We start from the raw sequence: 7,381 nt of genomic DNA, 5'->3' as shown, positions 1-7,381 counted from the left end.
CACTGAGCCACCCAAACGTCCCGAAGACTTTATTTATTCATTGCATACTGGGCTACCTATCTGCCTGGCTAATGGGGAGGGCTGCGTGGCGCTACCTGTGTTTCTCCAACCTCAGAGTCCTGGAGATCTACCCTCACAAAGGTGCTGGGAGGAGCTCTCTTAGCAAAAGTTTCATTTAGGTTGAATCCTAAGCAATGCTTCTCAGACTTTAATGTGATAGGAATTAGTGCCTTGTTAAAATGCAGATTCTGATTCCATAGATTCCGAGAGACTGAGTTTCCAAGAGGCCACCCTGCTTGGTGCCAGGGCACACTTCAGAATTAGAGCAGAAAGTTCACTTTAGGAAAGCAGACAGGCCTGATCCCAGAGGCACTAGAATTATGAGGAGCTCAGTTTCCTTACCAGACTGTTTAAATGTGATTCTCCAGGGCCAAGGCATAGGTATTTAAAAACACCCCCAATGATTATAATGTGTAGCTGGGGCTTGGATGGAGCGAAGTGGTTCTCATACTGATTTCAGACAGCAGCAGCTGGGGAACGTGGGGAACGAGTAAGACATGCAAATTCTCAGGCCTCCCCCTGCCTCCTAAATCAGAAACTTTCAGACAGAGCACGGGCCTTTTGCATTTTAACAAGCTCTCTGGGGCCTCTCACCTTCGCTAAAGTTGGAGAACCACTCTTGATGAAGCCATCCTCCAAGATTTGAACTTGTGTTTTTTTTTCTTTTTTTAAGATTTTATTTATTCATGAGAGACACACAGAGAGAGTCAGAGACACAGACAGAGGGAGAAGCAGGCTCTCTGCAGGGAGCCTGACGTGGGACTCGATCCTGGGACCCAGGATCACGACTCTAGCCAAAGGCAGACGTGCAACTGCTGAGTCACCCAGGCGTTCCCCCGCCCCCCTCCCCTTTTTTTTAAAGATTTTATTTATTCATTCATGAGCAACACAGAGAAAGAGGCAGAGACATAGGCAGAGAGAAGCAGGCTCCCCGTGGGGAGTCCGATGTGGGACTTGATCCCAGAACCGCGGGATCATGCCCTGAGCCAAAGGCTGATGCTCAACCACGGAGCCACCCAGGCGTCCCAGGACTCATGGTTCTTAACCCTGATTGTGCGTTAGACCTGCTAAGCAGCTTGATAAAGCCTAGACTACATCCCCATTTTTCCTGATACCCATTGTCTGGAGCGGCTCCTCGGAGTGTGTGGCTTTAAAAGCCCTCGGGGGATATGGGTTTTGTGGCTGAGCAGAGGAGTGGTAGCCCCTCAATCTGAATGGTGGCCTATGGCCCCTGGTCCGTGCTGTACAGCACTCATCTGTTGACTCCACATTTTCAAACCCCATCATGTACCAACACTATGTCGAAGCTATCACTGTTGAACGTCTGTTATGGACCAGGCATTTTATACATTCATCCTACACCAATCTGGCAAAGTAGACCTACTACCGCTTTACAAAAGAGAGCCCCTAACCCAGGTCAGTCATGACTCCAAAACCTGGACTCCCTGCCACCCCCCAGTGCTAATCTGTGCCAACTTCAAGGGCCTCTGTATTCAATCTTCAGTGGTTTACTTTGCAAAATTGAAGAGACATTTATAATTTTAGCAGATGTAACATTCACCTTTCAGTTCCTCTAAGGGAGAGAGAGAGAGAGAGAGTTTCAATCTTTAACTTAGGCAAATTGATGTTCTTTGTGTGTGAAAAAGATTCTCCCCATCAGAGGGCATGTGCTTGGAGGGCAGGGTGACCAGATAAAATACAGGTTACCCCATTACATTTTAAGTTAAGATAAATAAGTAGTTTTTCTAGTATAATATAAGTATTGGTTTTCTAGCATAAGAAATGTGCCCCATATATTGCACGGGCATACTTATTAAAAATTATTTATTGTCTACTGGAATTTGAATCTAACTGGGCATCCCATATTTTTATTTGCTAAAATCAGGCAAGCTTACTGCAGTGGGTTTTCTGGGCCAGGGGATGAATGCTCCATCTCCTTGTGATCATGATGCTCCTGTGTTGGAAAGCTTGCAGCTAAGGCTGGGGGAGGGGCAGAAGACAAATTCACCTGGTCTTATTAGGTTCTGCAATAATTGAGATAACCAGACATAGGCGTAGTCTAAAAATACTTTTAAAAAGTAGCACTTAGGGGCAGCCCTGGTAGATCAGTGGTTTAGTGCCGCCTTCGGCTCAGGGTGTGATCCTGGGGACCCGGGATTGAGTCCCATGTTGGGCTCCCTGCAGGGAGCCTACTTCTCCCTCTGCCTGTGTCTCTGCCTCTCTCTCTCTGTCTCTCATGAATAAATAAATAAAATCTTTAAAAATAATAATAATAATAATAGCACTTACTGTGGGCCAAGCACTATGCTCTGGGCTTTTGCTTATTTATTTATTTATAAAGATTTTATATATTTGAGAGAGAGCATAAGCAGGGAGTGGCAGAGTGAAAGGGAGAAGTAGGTTCTCCACTGAGCAGGGAGCCCAATGTGAGGCTTGATCCCAGGACCCTGGGATCATGACCTGAACTGAAGGAATACATGTAACCAACTGAGCCACCCAGGCACTCTGCTCACTTTTTATTTATTATCACAACCCTATAAATGGGCCCAGTGCTGGTATCACCCTTTAACAGAGGAGAAAACTGAGGCCAGAAACAGCTTGGTGATTGGTCTCAGTGACATTTCAAAATCTGGGACCAGGTAATTCTTTGTTATGGGGATAGTCTGTCCGTTGCACAGCAGGATGTTTAATGGCATCCCTGGCCTTTACACATTAGCTGCCAGTAGCAGTCCCTCGGTTCTAACAATCAAATTTGTCGTCAAATGTTACCAAATGTCCCAGGTGGGGCAAATTCACCCCTGGTTGAGAACTACTGATCTAAGGTTTGATAGCCGTTAAGATATTGAGCCACGATCAAAACCCAAGCAGCCTGCCACAAAGCTTGTGCTCTTAGGCATTGCAACAATTTCATCCAGAAAAAAAATTCAGGAACCAAGAGGAATCTATCATATTACATTTATATGGAAAAAAATCATTTGAAAATGACATGCAGAGCTTTTTGCATGACCTAGTATTGCAGCTTGATTTCTGCTTTGGGGTGTTATCACTGAGCTCTGTAAGATTCAGAGTGGATAATGCCCAGACCTTGTGGACATTTAATATGGTTGTTAAAATATGGCATGAATGAGATCTGGCACTTGCTATGGGTCAGGTTCTCCCTGCCTTGAAAACAGAATGGGCTTTTATTTTTTTTTTAAAGAGTATTTTATTTATTTATTCACGAGAGACACACAGAGAGAGGCAGAGACATAGAGAAACAGGCTCCATGCAGACAGCCCGATGTGAGACTCGATCCCAGGACTCTGGAATCACGCCCTGAGCCCAAAGCAGATGCTCAGCCACTGAGCCACCCAGGCATCTAGAGAGAGTAGGCTTTAACATGGGTTCTCAGGCTGTCTTCCTGGAGCCTGAGGAATGCATTAACACCCACTCCCCATTCAAAGCTGAAGACAGCAAAACCCTGACACTGTCAGACCTCACCATTCCATAACTGTTCATTCATATTTGGGTTTTTTTGCTTTTGGTATTGGGGTAAAAGTCACATGAAATTAACCATTTTAAAGCACACATTTCAGTGGTATTTGGTATATTCACAATGTTGTGCTATCATCGCTATTATGAGCACTACCTAGTTACAAAATATTTCATTACTCCAAAAGGAAAGCCTGTAACCATTAGGCAATTCCACATTCCCCCTTTCTCCAGCTTCTAGCAATGACTAATCTGCATTCTGTCTCTACAAATTTATGTGTTCTGATATTTCATACAAATGAAGTCATAAATATGTGAACTTTTTGTCTGGCTTCTTTCATTTGGCATAATATTTTTGAAGTCCATCCATATTTCATTTATTTATTTTTCCAACAGCTATTTATCGAACACCTACTATGCATTAAGCACTGGGGGATGACAAAGTATGGACTCATGAAGCTTACATCCTATTGAAAGAGACAAATGCTAACCAGTTGCTGTGATCTGAATGTTTATGCCACCAAAATTTGTATCTTAAAATCCTAACACCTAATGTGATGGTATAAGGAGGTGGGGTCTTTGAGAGGTGCTTAAGTCACAAAGGGGAGCCCTCATGAATAAAATTAACGTTCTTAGAAAAGATACTCCACAGAGCTCCTTAACCACTTCCAGCACAAAAGGACACAGTGAGAAGATACCAGCTACGGACTAGGAAGATTCACCAGAAAACAGCTGGTGCCTTTCCAGCATCCAGAACTGCAAGAAATAAATTTCTATTGTTTCTAATTTTTAGTTTTCATTTTTTAAATAAGATACTCTTTATTTATTTATTTTTTATTTTTTAATTTTTAAAATATTTTACTTATTTATTCATGACACACACAGAGAGGCAGAGACACAGGCAGAGGGAGAAGCAGGCTCCATGCAGGGAGCCCGACGTGGGACTTGATCCTGGGTCTCCAGGATCACAACCCGGGCCGAAGGCAGCGCCAAACTGCTGGGCCACCAGGGCTGCCCAAGATACTCTTAAAAAAAAAAAGATTTTATTTATTTATTTGAGAGAGAGAGTGAGAGAGAGAGAGAGAGCAAGAGCCTGTGAGTGTTAGGGGAGGGGCAGAGGGAGAGGGAGACAATCTCAAGTAGACTCTGGGCCCAGCATGGGGCTCAGTCTCACGACCCTGAGATCATGACCTGAGCCGAAACCAAAAAGTCAGCCGCTTAACCAACTGAACCATTCAGGTGCCCCTCTATTGTTTACAAGCCACCCAGGTATCTCATTACACCAACCTGAATAGACTGACACCAGAATAAGTGACTACAATATAAAATATATTAAATTATAAAAAGGTAAAAAAGGAGAAAAAATACAGTAAGGAAGAAGGAAATTGAGGGTTGATTTGCAATTTTAAAAGAAGTGGTCAGGGAAGACCTCATCCATAAAAATGATCCTGGAAAGCCTGAGGGGCATGAGGAAGTTAGCCTGTAAATAACTGAGGGAAGAACATCTTAGGCAGGGAACAGCAAGTGAAGCAGAAATTTACTTGTTTGAAGAATATTCTGGAGTCACTGGAATAGAGTGGACAAGGAGAGCATAGGAGATGAGGCCCAAGAGGCAGCAGGAAGCTACATGAAGAGCTTTATAGGTGGGGTAACTATGTAATTTATAATCCAGACGAGGCTGCTTTGTTTTTTAAAGATTGATTTATTTATTCATGAGAGACACACAGAGAGAGAGGCAGAGACACAGACAGAGGGAGAAGCAGGCTCCGTGAGGGGAACCTGATGTGGGACTTGATCCCAGGGCCCCGGGATCACGCCCTGAGCCGAAGGGAGATGCTCAACCGCTGAGCCAATTAGACGTCTCCAAATGAAGCTGCTTTTGAAGGGAGAAGCAGTTGCTACTAAATTATTCTGGGCCATCTGGTATAAACTGGGATTGTCCTGGGCATGTTGGATCCTAGCAAGGATTTAGCTTTTACTCTGAGTGAGATGGGAAGTCACTGGTGGACTTTGAGCAGAGCTGGGCCATGACCTGGCTTGAGACCTGCACTCTGGTTACTCTGTTGAGAGGGACTGAGAGCGGCAAGGGCAGAGGCAGGGTGAGGCCGTTGGGAGGCCCTTGCAGTACCACAGGTGGTGGGGTGAGAGGAGGGGCAGGCTTGTAGGTGAGAGGCGGTGGAAGAGGACGTGAGAACTGGTCACATTGTGGATATAATTGAAGGTAAAACCAGCAGGATTTCTGACCGATAGGCCGTGGGTGTGAGAGAATGAAAGGAGTTAGAGATGGCACCAGGAGAAGGTTGAAAAAGGAAGAGATTTGGGAGGTAGATCATTTTGCAGATTCAATTCCCAGGAAGCTGACACAGATGAAATTTGCAGGGAGCAGGTTTGCTGGCCAGTGCTGGCAGGATCAACACCTAGGAGCCCAGTGAAGGAAGTAGGGTCAAGCACAGGAATTTGCTGGGATGCCATGTAGTCCCAATGAAGAACTCAGCCAACCCCAGGAAGGAGCCTGGAGGTTGGGCAGCCCTCAGACTTACCCAAATTGGGTCCAGGTAGTTGGTCAGGTCTCCTAATTGAGCTACTTGACTGGCGCCAGTTGGAGGCCACCTTAGGAAAGGCATGATCTTGGGCAAGATAGTTTTCCCTAATAGAGCAAGCTCTGGCAGGAAGTCAGCTGTGAGTTGTCAGCCACCAACACTAGCAGCTGGGGGAGGAGAATCTGGGTGGCAATTAGAGCATGTACTTCAAAGCTGAAGTTTGATATTTAAGGGAGATAGTAAATGACTCTTGTCCCTTTCCTGATACCAGGGGACTGGACAGTCTCTTGGTTCCTTCAAGGTGGTTCTCAACCCATGCTGTTCCCAAGCTTACACTGAACCAGTAGAGCAGCATCGTCCTATAGAAATATAATTCTAGCCACATATCTAATTTAAAGCATTGTAGTAGTCATACTCAAAACGTTCAAAGAAATAAGTGAAATTAACTTTAATAATACACATTATTTAACCTAAAAGATCCAAAATATTATCATTTGAATATATAATCAATATAAAAATCCTAATGATATATTTTATTTTTTAATGCTAAGTCTTCAAAATCTGGCATATACTTTACGTTATAGCCCATTTCCACGTGCACTGGTCATGTTTCAAGGGCTTAACAGCCACGTGTGGCTTGTGGACATCGTATCAGACAGCACAGTTCTGGAGGTTCTGCAACCTGCCAAATTTTCATTGGCTTTTGGACTTTGCACTTGACATTCTCACTTTCACCATCACTTCTACTAGAAGATTCCCTAGGCAGGTCAAGGGGCCATATTCCATTGTAGTGATTGCTTGTTTATTTGTTTGCTTGCCTGAGAAAAAGTCATATGCCCTATTCATTGTGGTAACCTCAGTGCCCAGCACAATGTTGGGCACAGAGTAAGTACTCAGTGATTTTATCATGAGTAAATTATAGCAACACTCTATTTGTATATAATTTGGGAGTCAGGAGGCTAATAGAGGCACAGATTTTTCTCCCTGTCTCCTCTTCAGGCCGTCCAACAATATCAGGATTGATGGACACATACCCTGAGCTTCCTCTGGGGATCCAGCTGAACTTGAGACAGTGTGCCTTGGGGGGCATTAAGAGGCTTTACTTAACAGAAATGAACTGAAGGGTCCTTTGAACAGCACACTATCACTTTCCTTTGTTGCTTTCCTTTCCTGTTGTTTTTTCGTTGTCCGTTTCTTTGACAACAGCCGCAACATGAGAGCACCCAAGACCAAACATCCATGAAAAAAAGCCACAAAATGCAAAAGTGGGTAACTCACTGCAGTGGAAAATAGAAAGGGTGAGGGGTGGG

This window comes from Canis lupus, chromosome 29 (assembly GCF_003254725.2).
Source record: "Canis lupus dingo isolate Sandy chromosome 29, ASM325472v2, whole genome shotgun sequence".
NCBI classification, from domain to species: Eukaryota; Metazoa; Chordata; class Mammalia; order Carnivora; family Canidae; genus Canis; species Canis lupus.
Note: the sequence above shows the minus strand (reverse complement) of the source record.